Raw genomic sequence first — 13,088 nt, forward strand, 5'->3', positions numbered from 1 at the left:
ATTTAAATTATCGTATTTTTTCTTCATGGTTAACACTTTTTTGTGTTTTATTTTTTGAAACTCCTTTACCTGTCAGAAGATCCGAAGGTATTCTTTGTTTCCTTCTATAAGTATTATTATTTTACCTTTCACATTTATTTCCACCATCTGTCTGGAATTGACTTGCGCATGTAAAGTAGAGATTAAGGTTCATTTTTTTTTTTATACAGATACACAGTGTATTCATTTCCTAGGGCCACCCTAATAAAGTACCACAGACTGGGTGGCTTAAGACAACAGGAAGTGATCCTCTCAAAGTTCTGGAGGCCAGACACCTGAAATCAAGGTGTGGGCAGGGTCATGTTCCCTCTAAAGTCTCTGAGGACGATCCCTTCCTCGCCTCTTCCTAGCTTCTGTTGGTGGCTAGAAATCCTTGACATCCCTTGCTTTGTGACTACATTGCTGTGACCTCTGCCTCCGTTGTCACATTGAATTTTTCCCCTTGTATCTCTGTGTCTACATTTCCCTCTTCTTAAATGGGAATCAGTCATATTGAATTTAGGGTGCATGCTCATCAGCTATAATGTCATTTTAACTAGTTACATCTTCAGTGACCCTATGTCTGAATAATGTCACCTTCTGAGGTACTGGGCGGGGGGGCTGGTTAGTACTTCAGTATATCTTTCAGGGGAATACAATCAACCCATAATACCCAGTAAATCCAGCTCCATTTCTTTGAACTTCAGTGTCATCTTTGTCATAAATCAGGTGATTATCTGTGTAGGTCTGTTTTTGAACCTTCTTTTTTGTTCTGTTGATCTAATTGTCTATGATACAAATACCACACTGTCTTAATTATTGCTATTTTATAATGAAATTTGGTATCTGATAGAGTAAGTCTTCCAGCTTTGTGGTTGTTCTTGAAGATTATCTTGGTTTTGGGCACTTTGCATTTCCATGTGAATTATAGAATCTGCCTGTCGATTTCTACCAGAAAAATAAAACATATTTTTAATCAAAATTGTACTGAAGATGCATTTTAGGGGAGAATTGACATCTTTAAAATACTGAGACTTTTAATCCATGTACACAGCATAACCCTCTATTATTTAGGTGTTTAATGTCTCTCAGTAATGTTTTTAATGGTTTTCAGTGTTAAGGTCTTACACATTTTAAATTTTACTTTTAATTCTTTTTCTAAATTTATTTTTTCTTACACATCTTTTATTGGACTTATTCCTAGATATTTGATATTTTTGATGGAGATTTGCTTCGATGAAGTAAAAAGCAGAGGAAGAGAAGAAAAGCTTCTACTGGGTTTACTGCCTCACATTATTAAGGAATTTTCCCACATTTGCCAAGTTTAGCAGGGCTAAGGTTTAAGTTGAGGTCTCACTGGATCTAAGAAAGGGTCTGGCAAATAAATTAGTTAGTCCTTGAAAAATGCAAGTTTTAGAAGAGATAAGTGATTCAAAACATGGAATCCTCAGATTTAGGTAAAATGGGTCCTTGGTAGAGAAATATTAGAGGCATTGACTTTGCCATGTTGCCACATGGAGAACCATGGCTGGAAGGGATGTTGAGGACACAATGCAGATGTTGCATGGGGTGGGAGTCCAGTTCTGGGGTTTCCAGTGTTCTTTGAACACTAAGTTCCCCAGAAGTGCTGAGTGGGACAGGAGGATGGCCAAGGTGGTGGTATTGTGAGTCCTTTCCTCCTTAAACCAGAGCTGTTCTGTTCTACTTTTATCTAATATGTTGGAGTATAGCATAAGTGTTGAAAATGCATGTCCGTACATCTGCATGTGATTGCACAAGGTTTTATACTAAAAAAAAAATAGCTTAAAGACTACCAGACTAGATATTCTTTTAACAGTCCATTCAGCCCCAGGATTCTGGGATTTTAATATTCTAGCCAGCCTACATTTCAGGGACTCTGCAGACATCATTATTAACCTTGATCTTGGCGGCATGGTGATACTGTGTGCATATCCAGGGCCTTCACAGGAGCCACTGCAGAATGTCTGTTTTAGAGGGTCTTGAGAGTGGTTATCAGGTTGGAAAAGAGCTTGGAGACTTGTCCAGCTGCATCATAGCAGAGCAGTGTCTTTGTTCAGACTCAGGATTGCAAATCACTAGAAATAGCTTCATTTACCAGGGAAATCAGAAGTGAGTATACTACGAAACAGTGTCTGTTTTATTTTTACCTGATACCTAAGGAGTGTGATCACCTGATAGAAACTCATTGCCCCAAAGAAAAGGAAGACATAATTCTTACATATACTTCATTCTCTTATGTCTTATAAAAGCAGAATCTTTTTCCTCCTAACAGTCAACTAATTATTGCAGTGGCATTCACTTCATTTCTTTCTTTCCCAAATAAAACCTCAACATAGAGGTTTAAATATAACAATCATCATTATCATAAATAATAATTATTAATAATATAGTACAAATTAATGATGTATAATAAATTATTATGTGAAGGAGGAGAAGAAATTATATCACTACTACTCTTGCTGCTGAGGTTGATAGAGGTTACGGGGAGCCCTAGAACCCCATCCAGGCCCTCAGACCACCCCTTTGCATGACTCAGCTCAACCACTTGTGCCCAGGAGCCCAAAATATGTACCTGAGAGCTGCCTCCTGGGAGGCAAGGATAAGCTCATTTGCTGGTTTGGGGATACCCTGCTGCTCCGTGAGCCTGAGTGCCCCTCATCCTGGAAATGGCTAGTGAGACAGAAGCAGTGGCCCCTTCTAATTGGACCTTCCTGCCCTCTCATCCTGGGGTCGGTAACCCCTTTGCGCTGCTGAGGGCCCTCCAGGCTCATCTCTTTGTCTCCCCATCACTCTTCTTCCACCCTTTACTCCCGCTCCAGCAAATAATAAAGCAAACAGCCACCACAGCCTCGCTTGAGTCTCCCCAACTTGTGGTGGTAAAGCCAGAAGGACCAGGGCCCCTGCCGGCAGGGAGAGCAGATGGGCCAGTGCCGCCTGCTCGGAGCACCCCTCTCCCTCCCCCACGAAGCAGGCCCCGTTTCCTAGGGAGCTCTGCTTTTTGCTTCCCATCCTCCTCCCTTGCGATTGGGCTTTGTTTGCTCACTTGCTCGTTTAGTGCATCATCCTGCCATTTGGAACTCCTTAGTTTTGCAGACAGTTGAGTTTGGACTTGCAGGGAATGCTGTCACATGCCTAGTTTGTACCTCACGCCACACAGGACATCTGTAGCCACAGGAGAGCTGTGGAGGGGAGGGGAAGTCACCCTCTCTAGACCCTGTCCCCTTTCCTTTGCTTTTGAAAATAAGACAGCAGAGACTCAAAACAGCTGCTCCTTAACGGGTGGGCCCTGCAAACATGTTGGCTTTATCATCAGCCCCCGCCAGCTAGAGGAAGACTTGGGAATCCCCATTCCAAAACTAGCTAATGTGGTCACAGAGGTGAACTAAAAAAGGATCAAGCCCTATGAACGCAACAAAATGACTAAAAGTGCCTCCTCTGTTTGAGGCAGTGGGCCAGGCAAGGTGTCAGTGGTTCAAAGATAGATTTAGAGTAAGTTCCTGGCTCAAGGATCTGGCTCATTTCTGGTAGAGGTGTAAATGCTGAGATGAATTCCAGTGGATTGGACAAGAACTTCAGGGAGGGATTTTATTTCAGTTGGGCTCAAAGGACAGGCTGGGTCACCATTCTTACAGATGGAGGTAAGGATGCATGGGAGGGAAGAATAGGGCAGGTGAAGGCCCAGAGGAGGGACAGGTGCTGGGAACAGCAATGCTTTGGTAAGGCTGGGCTTAAGGGAGAAAAAAGAAATGGGCAATAAGGCCGAGTTGGGTCTGGAATGATGGTGGTTGACTTGGAATACAAAGCTGAAGAGTCTGAGTCTGTGTAAGTCTTTGGTCTTTCTAGCCGTGTCAGCACCCTGAGGTTCCTAGGGGGTGGGTTAGAGGCTCTGCAGGGGCCAAAGGTTCAGAGGCCTTCCATGCTCATTGCACTGGGGTGTTACTTATCACTTAAGAGGGTTCCCATTGGCCTGTGCCAAGCACCCATTCACTTATCTAGTCCATCAGTCTACAAATACTTACTGAGAACCTCCTGTATGTCTAGCCCTGTACTCCGTTCTGCTGAAACACCATGGACAGTTTTTGGGTTTTTGTTTGCGTGTTTAATTGTGTTTGATTGTTTTTGTTTTCTGTACAGAAGGTTTTGACCCAGTGGCAGACTAGCAAGAGCTGTGGGTCAGCAGCCTGAGTTATATTTCTATCTCTGCCACCCACTCATCCTAAATCCTTAAGCAAGTCTCCTGACCTCATTGGGCGTAGTTTATCACCTGTAAAGTTTAGAACTAGACTGGTAAATCATTCCCAACTGAGACATTCTAGGACTGACATGATCAGTGCATGATCTATAATCCAAAACTTTCCTTTCTGTCAACAGAGTCAGAAAAGGAGAGGCCAGGGGCAGAGAGGCCAGGTAGGAGGTGATGGCAAGACCATCTGTGGGGCACCTTAAGGATCTGAGTGAGGCCTTTCACTTATTCATTCAACAAATGCAATACTTAGCGCCAGCCATTGCCCTGAGCATGGATGTATATCAGTGACCAATAGAGAGTCTCTGCTTTCAAGGCACTTTCTGTATAAAGGGCAGCGGTGACTGGGAACAGGAGTGACAGATTGAGAGATGTGGTTTGAAACTAAGAACGAAGGGCGTTAGTTGGAGCTGTGGAAGTGTATGAGGTACCAGAGAAGAGAAAGGAAAAAGGTTTAGAGGGGAAGAGAAACCTGGCATGATGGAACCTGAGAAACCCTCTGTGGAAAGCCAACTAATGTTCACTCCATGATAGAAAACACATTCTGCGTCATGCCAAAACAACAAACTTTGTGCCCCAAAATATCCTGTTGTGGCTGCGAAGCTATGACACTAAAGAGAAAATGTCTGTTTTAGACACTCAGTTCTCCTTGACTACATCATTCCTGTGTATGAAGCAAAATGACACCAGAGCCATGTATGGGTTTATGTTATATAATGTGAAGTGTTAGTCACTCAGTTGTGTCCGACTCTTTGTGACCCCATGGACTGTAGCCCACCAGGCTCTCCCGTCCATGGAATTCTCCAGGCAAGAGTACTGGAGTAGGTTGCCATTCCCTTCTCTGGGGAATCTTCCCAACCCCGGGATGAAACCTAGGTCTCCTGCATTGCAGGCAGTCTCTTTACCAACTGAGCCACCGGGGAAACCCTGGGTTTATATAACATCTATTTGCTTTCCTCAGGAAGGTCTCTAATAAGTACCAGTGATATGTAAAAGTAGTGTGGGCAGCTGCCTAAGCTGCTAGCCCTTTAAATCTTTTCCCAGAGCAGCTGTCTCTCTCCCATTCATTCATTCATTCATTCTCTATCTGTCTCCAAGTTATTGGCATGCATCCAGAGCAGATTCTGAGAGCCTCAAGCTTTTCCTTATTTACCCTTCAGTAATTACATATCACAGGTTGTTTGCTCTATGAGAGTCTGGGGCTGAGCAATTAGTTTCCCATTGTCTTTGCAGGAAATGACATCCATGTGACTTCTGCAGAAGGCAACTGTTGACCACTCTAGTTAAAAGAATTTGGAAAGCATTCAGCACTTCCTCTGGTTGATCATTCAGACTGGCTGATTGGGAAAGCTTTTGGAAATGTGCAGAACGAATAATGGTTGACAGAACCCAAAATACTACTGGGTCAGGCCCTGAACAAAAGAAGCCTCTGAACTGTTGCTCAGGTCTCTCAATGCACTGACTTGTCTGGGGCCCTTCACTGTGTGGCTCAGCATGGTGCTTCGGCATTCTATTCCTTTATAATACTTACTGGGGAATGATCAGTCAGGAGGCTTTCCAGCTGCAGATAATTGACTATCCAATTTAAGGAGGTCTGTGCAATATGAAATTTATTGAAAGCCCAGTAGCTCTGCAGACTTTAGGGTTGACTGAATGCAAACACCTCCAATTCTACTTTCCTGAGTTCCTTCTGCCTTTGCATCCTCTGTGGGCCAAATTTATCTTGTTGGAGCAAGATAGCTGCAGAAGTCCCAGACATCACATCCCACACAGCATTCCAAAGGAGGGACTTTCTCCCAGAAGAATGAGGAGAAGCTCCCAGCAAAACATTCTGCATCTGTTATTGGCCTGGATAGGAACACATGCTCAGTCTTGAACCAGTCACTGGCAACAGGAATGAGTTTCCCTTAGATCAGTGGATCTCAAACTGTAGCATGCTCACAGGTCACTTGGGATCTTGTAAGACAGCTTCCAGTTCAGTAGGTTAGGGGCAAGACCTCAGAGCTGACATTTCTCAGAAGCTCCCAGGTAATGCTGACACCGCTGCTGGGCACGCTGCAAAGCCTTAGACCTTGCAGGTCCCTCCCCCTAACCCCAGCTGGGAGTGCCGTCACCTGCCCACAAGGACTGTGGCTGGAGAAACATGGGGGATCTGTTAGGAGGAAGGAAGAGGGAATGGCCCCATGCAAATAAAAACTGTACCAGAGATACCTGTATCCAGTGCATAACAAGAATGTTACCTTTAAAACAGGAGCCGTGGAAATCTATGATACAGCAGTAGAAACAAAAAGTTCTTGCAGTAGGAAGTGTGGTGTGAGAGCACCTACAAACACCTTATTATTTATTTATTCTTGAGGTTGTATACATTGCCATTTTTGAAACAAAAGATTAAAGTCGTGCTGCTTTCTTGATTCTCATTCAGCTATTTTTATTTAATGCCATATAGCTAATGTGACTCACAGGGAACGAGTTCAGATGAAGTGGATTTACATACCCTTAAGTTTAAAAGAGTGTGCCAAATCTAGCCATCGTTCTTTGAGTGGCTATCTGATCATTGTCTTAGTTACTGGGGAGGGAGGGTACACCCCCACTCATCCTGTGAGTCACTTGACATGATGTTGGGGCATGGAAGACGCTGTCTGTCAGTGGTGATTTTCTGCCAAAGCAAATGGTCACAGTGCCCTTATACATGGTGTTCAGTGGAGAAAATCATTGTGCTCTCTACATTGAAAAGGAAGATCTATTTTGTTATCTTGTGTGTGGGGGGGGGGCGGTGTTCTTGGCAAAAGACACACAGGAATCCTGAAGTGCTGTAATTTGGGGAAAAAGGCTGTTAAGACTGAAGGACCAGCGTTCCTCCTGGTCACAGACTCAGGAGCGCCCAGAGTGGAATATGCTGCCAGGTGTTGAGTAAACCCACCTGGGTGGTACCCAGAGGGACTGCCATCTCCAAAATCACATGCAAAGATAGCACTCTGTGAGGGAGATGGAGTTTTACTGCTCCATCTGCTTGACCCGCCCACTCTGAAACCACAGCTTCACATCTGTGAGAACTGTGGGAGGGCAGAGCAGCTCTTACTAACTGTCCTCACCTACACAGGTCACCAAAGTGCCTGTATTTAGGGAATTACCGGCCCTGACACCTTCAGAGATTCTCGGCTCCTCTGGACCAGCTGGGGAAAGCTGCTGGGCTCCAAGCTCCAGCAAGGCAGGAACTGTGCTCATATCACATCAGTGCCCCATGGATAGGCAGGATGACTGAATAGGAAGATGGTCAACCCCACTGACCATAAATAGAAAGAGGAGAAGTAAATGAGGGGAACATTTTGTTGTGTAACTTCAGTAATTTATCAGCTAAAGATACAATGTTTAGGTGTCCTGTCCACGTATTTAGCACCTCAAGGACTGCCAGTTAGAGATGAAATAATAGTAGCTGATCCTGTGTTCTACAAGCAAGGTGGCACTGTGATTCATCAGCTGGGTCAAAGGATGTTGACTGAATGTCGTCCTACTGTGTGCACTGTGAGGCATGCCAACAAGAGTTTGGTCCATGGATGGGTGCCCAGAATAGGGAGGACATTGTGGTTTCCAGAAGGGAAACACAACATATACGTAATTGCTTCTGCCTAATGATGCATTTTTCCTTTTGTTGTGGTATTTTTCAGGACCAGTCCAGCAGCCGTATTAGAAGACATGTGGTATATATAAAGTTTGTGATCGTTGGGGGAAATTTTGGTAAGTGTCGCTGCCTTTATCTCTGATGCCTTGTGAAGGACATGGTGCTTATAAAGGGAAGCCAAGGCTTTGTCTCTGCATGTTTTAAATCTGCTCTGCACTTGACAAAATGGATTTTATAATTAAACGTGACACTCAATTGGTGTTTTCTGAGAGTACGACATTTTTTCTTGTCATTGCTGGTGTTATTAAGCCGTATGGGGTTTTCTAAGATATAATACGTCTAGATTTTAGGAAACCTTCCAGATGCGGGATGAAGAATGCCCTGGACCATTTAGCTTATGTTCTAAGCCACCCATGGAATATGTGAGTAATTAACTTGCAAACCAAAAGAAGTGAAAAATGTTTTTAGGTTTCCAGAGCAGAGCGATCCTTCTGATCTATTTGTTGAAATGAGAGAGAAACAAGCAGTTAGCTGCTTGGGGAATGGGACATGAAAGGGAATTAAGAATCCAGCATGCCTCGTCCCAGCCTGGGACCAGCAGAGCAGTGGTCTGAGACCAGGAACATTAAATTCAGCAGTCACCCAGAAGACCTTGCTAGCAGTAGTCAAAAGGACAGGAGGCATGGGTTAAAACTCAAGTTCTACATTTACCATTTGTTATATAACCTCACTGAGCCTCAAAACCCAAGTTCTACATTTAGCATTTGTTATATAACCTCACTGAGCCTCAGTCTCCTCATCTGTAAAATAAGGCATATACTACCTACCTCCTAGGGTTGTTGTGAGAATAAAGCAAGCTACGTAGTTCAGGGACTCTCAATAAAGCCATTTTTTAAAAATTTATTTTATTGAAATATAATTAATTTACTGTGTTGTGTTGATTTCTGCCATACAGCAAAGTGATTCATATATATATTCACATATATATACATTCATATATTTTTTTGTGTATATATGCAATTCATGGAGTCGCAAAGAGTCAGATATGACTGAGCGACTGAACTGAACTGATCATTCATATATATTTTCATGTGTATATATATATATACACATTCATGTATATTTTCATGTATATATGTATCCATGTATATATATATATACATACATTCTTTTTCATATTCTTTTCCATTATGGTTTATCACAGGATATTGAATTTAGTTCCTTATGCTATACAGTAGGACCTTGTTGTTTATCTGTCCTATACATAATAATTCAAACCTACTAATCCAATCTCCCAATCCCTCCCTCCCGCTTGGCAACCACAAGTCTATTCTCTATGTCTGTGAAAAGCAGTTATTCTGGATAACAGAATACCCTTGTTTGGAAACTGGACCTTTGCCATTGAGGTCAAGCCAGCAAAAGGTGTGAGTGTCTTACAGAAGAAGAGATGTTGAAGAGGGGCTAGTCACCCCCTGTTTGCTATCACAAGGGACGTCACAGCTGGTCACCACAGTCCCTTCTCCAGCGTCCACTGCATAGCAAGCAGCAGGAAGCCTCAAGACATTTGCCTTCTTCTCTCACCCTGCCAACCCGTTCTTAAACCAGCTTAGCTAATTTAACTCCCCTTCCTGCGACCTTTGCAGCCAGGTGTGGTCACATTGTTTTAGCTTTGTTCAGTTTGAGAGCTGATGTTATTTTGAATCAAAATGATGAGAAGAGAAAGATAGGTCAGAAGGAGATGGTACCCTTGGTTTAGGTCCCAGTTACCATGTTGAGGCTCTCATTTCCAAACCTTTCTTTGGACTTTTTTGTCTATGCTTATTATTCAGGCTTCACAGAGGTTCAGTTACTGGACAGAATTTTTTTTTAACTGAAGTCCATATTTATTCACATTTCCTAAGTTTTTAAATTTTATTTATTTATTTATTTATTGAAGGATAATTACATAATTTTGTTGGTTTCTGCCAAACATCATCATGAAGGGCAGAAATTTTTGAGCTTTGACTAAAAAAATCTGGCTTTAGGGTGGGGCCCTTTAACGGAAGTTGGGGAGAATGAAACATGTCACTGAGATGAGCTCATGGTTAAGATTGGGTGTCCAGCGGTGACAACCCTCCAGTTTCAGGGCCTCAAAGAGATGGACATGGCCTCAGCAGTTGTCTCGTCCAGTCTTCCATTAACCAAAAAAAAAAGGACTCATCTCCAGAATTCTTGACAGAGGGGAGTTCACATTCTTTCAGAGATGGGGTTTGCTACTGCACAGGGAAGCTTTCTCCAATTAAAAAGCAGTTCAGGACACAGGGAAATTTAAAGGGGTGAGAAAACTGTGCTAGCTTTGACTGTACTGGTATTTATACAACTGTAGGCCTTTGTGAAAACTCACATGGCTGTACAACAGAAAGGGTGAATTTTGCTATAGTTAACCAAACCTTAATTTTTTTAATGGGGAAAAGAACGAGCAACTTAGACAAATACTTGGACATTAGCTAAATTATTACAAAGAAAGAAAAAGGGAAGGAGAGGAGGAGGGAGGGAAGAAAAGCTATCTAGACCTTCTATTGATCTACAATGTGTGCTGGAGGGAACAGGACTTGGTCTTCTTCCTTCTTCTTTTCAGTGTCTGGACAGTACCTGGCCTGCAGAAGGCCTGTGCTGAGTATTTATTAAATCATCGAGGGCCCTGAGTCACTCTCTAAGCAGATGGAGACAAGCTCACTTACTTCCCCACACACCGCCCACTGGATATTTGAAGATGCTCTCCTTCCTCATTCTTCTTCTCTGGGCTGGGTTTAAACTGTCTTTGTTCTTTGACTCTTCATCTCCTGATGTGATTTTCCTTTCTCACCCTGCCCGGCACCTCTCCTGATTTGCTCCCTACAAGTGGTCTGGGGCTAAAATCACAGCCTCTGAGGGGATCTGGATTCCAGAAGGAATACAGTGGGTCCCCACTTCTGTAGACGATGTTAATACACAGCAAGCCTTATCCCCTTCCTTACTAAGGGCTTGGTAACTGGATCGTGAAGGATTTCTTACCAGTAGTCTTCTAAGAATGGAGCTCCTAAAAGTAGGGAGGCTAGTGGTCCATCTGAGAGATCAGGTGGCAGCAAACCCAGCCTCATCAGTGTCTCGACTGAAATGAAGCCAGGTCCTGCCCCTGGTTTGAGACAGCAGCGGTGCTGTTTATAAGTCTTTCTGGGCAGTACTGTATTACAGGTCCCACTTCTTCACCATGAGTCATAGCAAGTTAGAAATTCTGAAAATTAAACTTATAGGTGCCTTGAAAAATCTAGACTTTTTTTTTCCCCTGGCAATGCCAGGGGAAGATGTATAAATAGGTAAATAGAGAGCAGTAGTTCTCAACCAGGGTTGTTTTTGTCCTTGCAGAGGACATTTAGCAATGTGTGAAGACATTTTTTGTTGCCACAATGGGGGAGGGTGGGTATGTACTATTGGCATCTAATGGATGGAAGCCAGAGATACTGCTAAAGACCCTAAAATGCACAGGACACCCCCCTTCTATACACACACACACACACACACACACACACAGAAATGATCCTGCCCAAGATGTTAGTAGTGCTGAGGCTGTGAAACCAATATGGAAATAATAATTTTTAAAAAATCAATGTCTAAGGTACTCATTATTTTGAAGGTTTAAATTTTTTTTAATGTTTTGACATTTAATTAAATGTAAAACATAAAGAAGTTTGTTCAAAGAATCACAAATCTGAAAGGGCTCCTAAGAGGCTACATCACCACGAACTCCGAGCCAGAAATGATCTAAATGAATTCAGACAGATGGGTGTCTGAAGACATATACTGAGGACTGTCAGCTAAAGCTGAAAACGAGACTCACACAACTTGGTCCCGGCATTCACACAAAAGAGATTGGCTCGTGTTTTAAATTTCAGCCCCGGCTTCTTCAGATGTGTTTGTCTTCAGATGACCTCTGAGATGAGGCGGTATTTCAATCTGGGTTAGCCCATCCTTTTGAATCAAGGGTGTGATTCTGGTGTGATGAGAAATGTGCTTTGGGAGGAGAGAGATCTCATTACAGATGATTGAGATTGGGTATTTTGGTACTCAGGCCTGTTTATTTGCATCAATTTCCTAGTGACAGTACAATCTGGCTTAACTGGGAGTCGTCGTGAGCTTGTGTAGCCCGATATGGCTACATTTGCCGAAGCAGGGAGATTAAAGCAGCATATGTCAAGTTGTGATATAGGACAATCCACTTGAAAAGACTTTAATTATAGGGCCTATTTCGGGAGGGTAACTGTGCTTTTTGTGAGGTGTATTTTGGGATCTGCTAACCCAACTTCAAGGCCAGTAATATCTTCCCAGAAAGGGTGTGGTTATGTGCTCGTTGCCTAAATATTTTCTTACCAAAAGCTTTGGTATTTGGTACTTTCCTTCGACTTTACTCCCCTTCATTTTTCTTTTCCTGATAATCTTTCCTCTTGCAAGAATGCTATGAAAATGCATTCTGGGAAGCTGGAGAAGAGAAGGATGAAAGATCTCATTTAGATGGCCAAGTCCAGAGATTTAGGGATGTTACATTATCAGTCTGCTGTTTTTAAGACAAATAGAATTTGGAGGAATGCCCCAAAAGTAGTAGTAAGCAGAATCATGGGAGACTATAAAAACGACACGTTGGGGGAAAATATTTTACTGTATGTGTCTATAGCAGAACTACACACTTACAACTACTGGTTTGCAGCACACCTTTTCCAACCCATGGGTAATTCTTGTGGGCCATTTCAGTGTTCTTTGGATAGTGACCGGGAGTGAGTTACCTGGTTTCACTTTTGTTCTTTGAGATTCTTGCCTTTTCCCAGCCCTGCCTCTGGTGCCTCAGGTGAATCCCTGTGTGTGTGTGTGTGTGTGTGTGTGTGTGTTGTGCAGGGGGTGGGGAGGGTGGGCATTGTCTTCCTGCCTAGCTCTTCAGGTGGCTCCCACACACTAACCTATGTGAACCGCAGCCCCATTCTCCCCTTTATCAGTTCAGTTCGTTCAGTCGCTCAGTCGTGTCCTACTCTTTGCAACACCATGAACCACGGCGTGCCAGGCCTCCCTGTCCATCACCAACTGCCGGAGTTTACTCAAACTCAAGTCCATCGAGTCAACAATGCCATCCAGCCATCTCATCCTCTGTCGTCCCCTTCTCCTCCTGCCCCCAATCCCTCC

The 13,088-nt window shown here is 43.3% G+C and overlaps 1 protein-coding gene across 4 annotated transcripts in view; it reads left to right on the plus strand.

Moving 5' to 3' along the window:
* Positions 1-13,088, plus strand: part of FYN (FYN proto-oncogene, Src family tyrosine kinase) — a 211,423-nt gene that overhangs the window by 87,054 nt on the left and 111,281 nt on the right. For all 4 annotated transcript variants that reach the window (XM_043889954.1, XM_043889952.1, XM_043889951.1 and 1 more), the window contains one exon: positions 7,948-8,017. The gene's annotated coding sequence lies outside the window, so the exon portion shown is untranslated. The remainder of the gene's footprint in view (positions 1-7,947; positions 8,018-13,088) is intronic.

The sequence above is a fragment of the Cervus elaphus genome, chromosome 28 (genome assembly GCF_910594005.1).
Source record: "Cervus elaphus chromosome 28, mCerEla1.1, whole genome shotgun sequence".
NCBI lineage: Eukaryota > Metazoa > Chordata > Mammalia > Artiodactyla > Cervidae > Cervus > Cervus elaphus.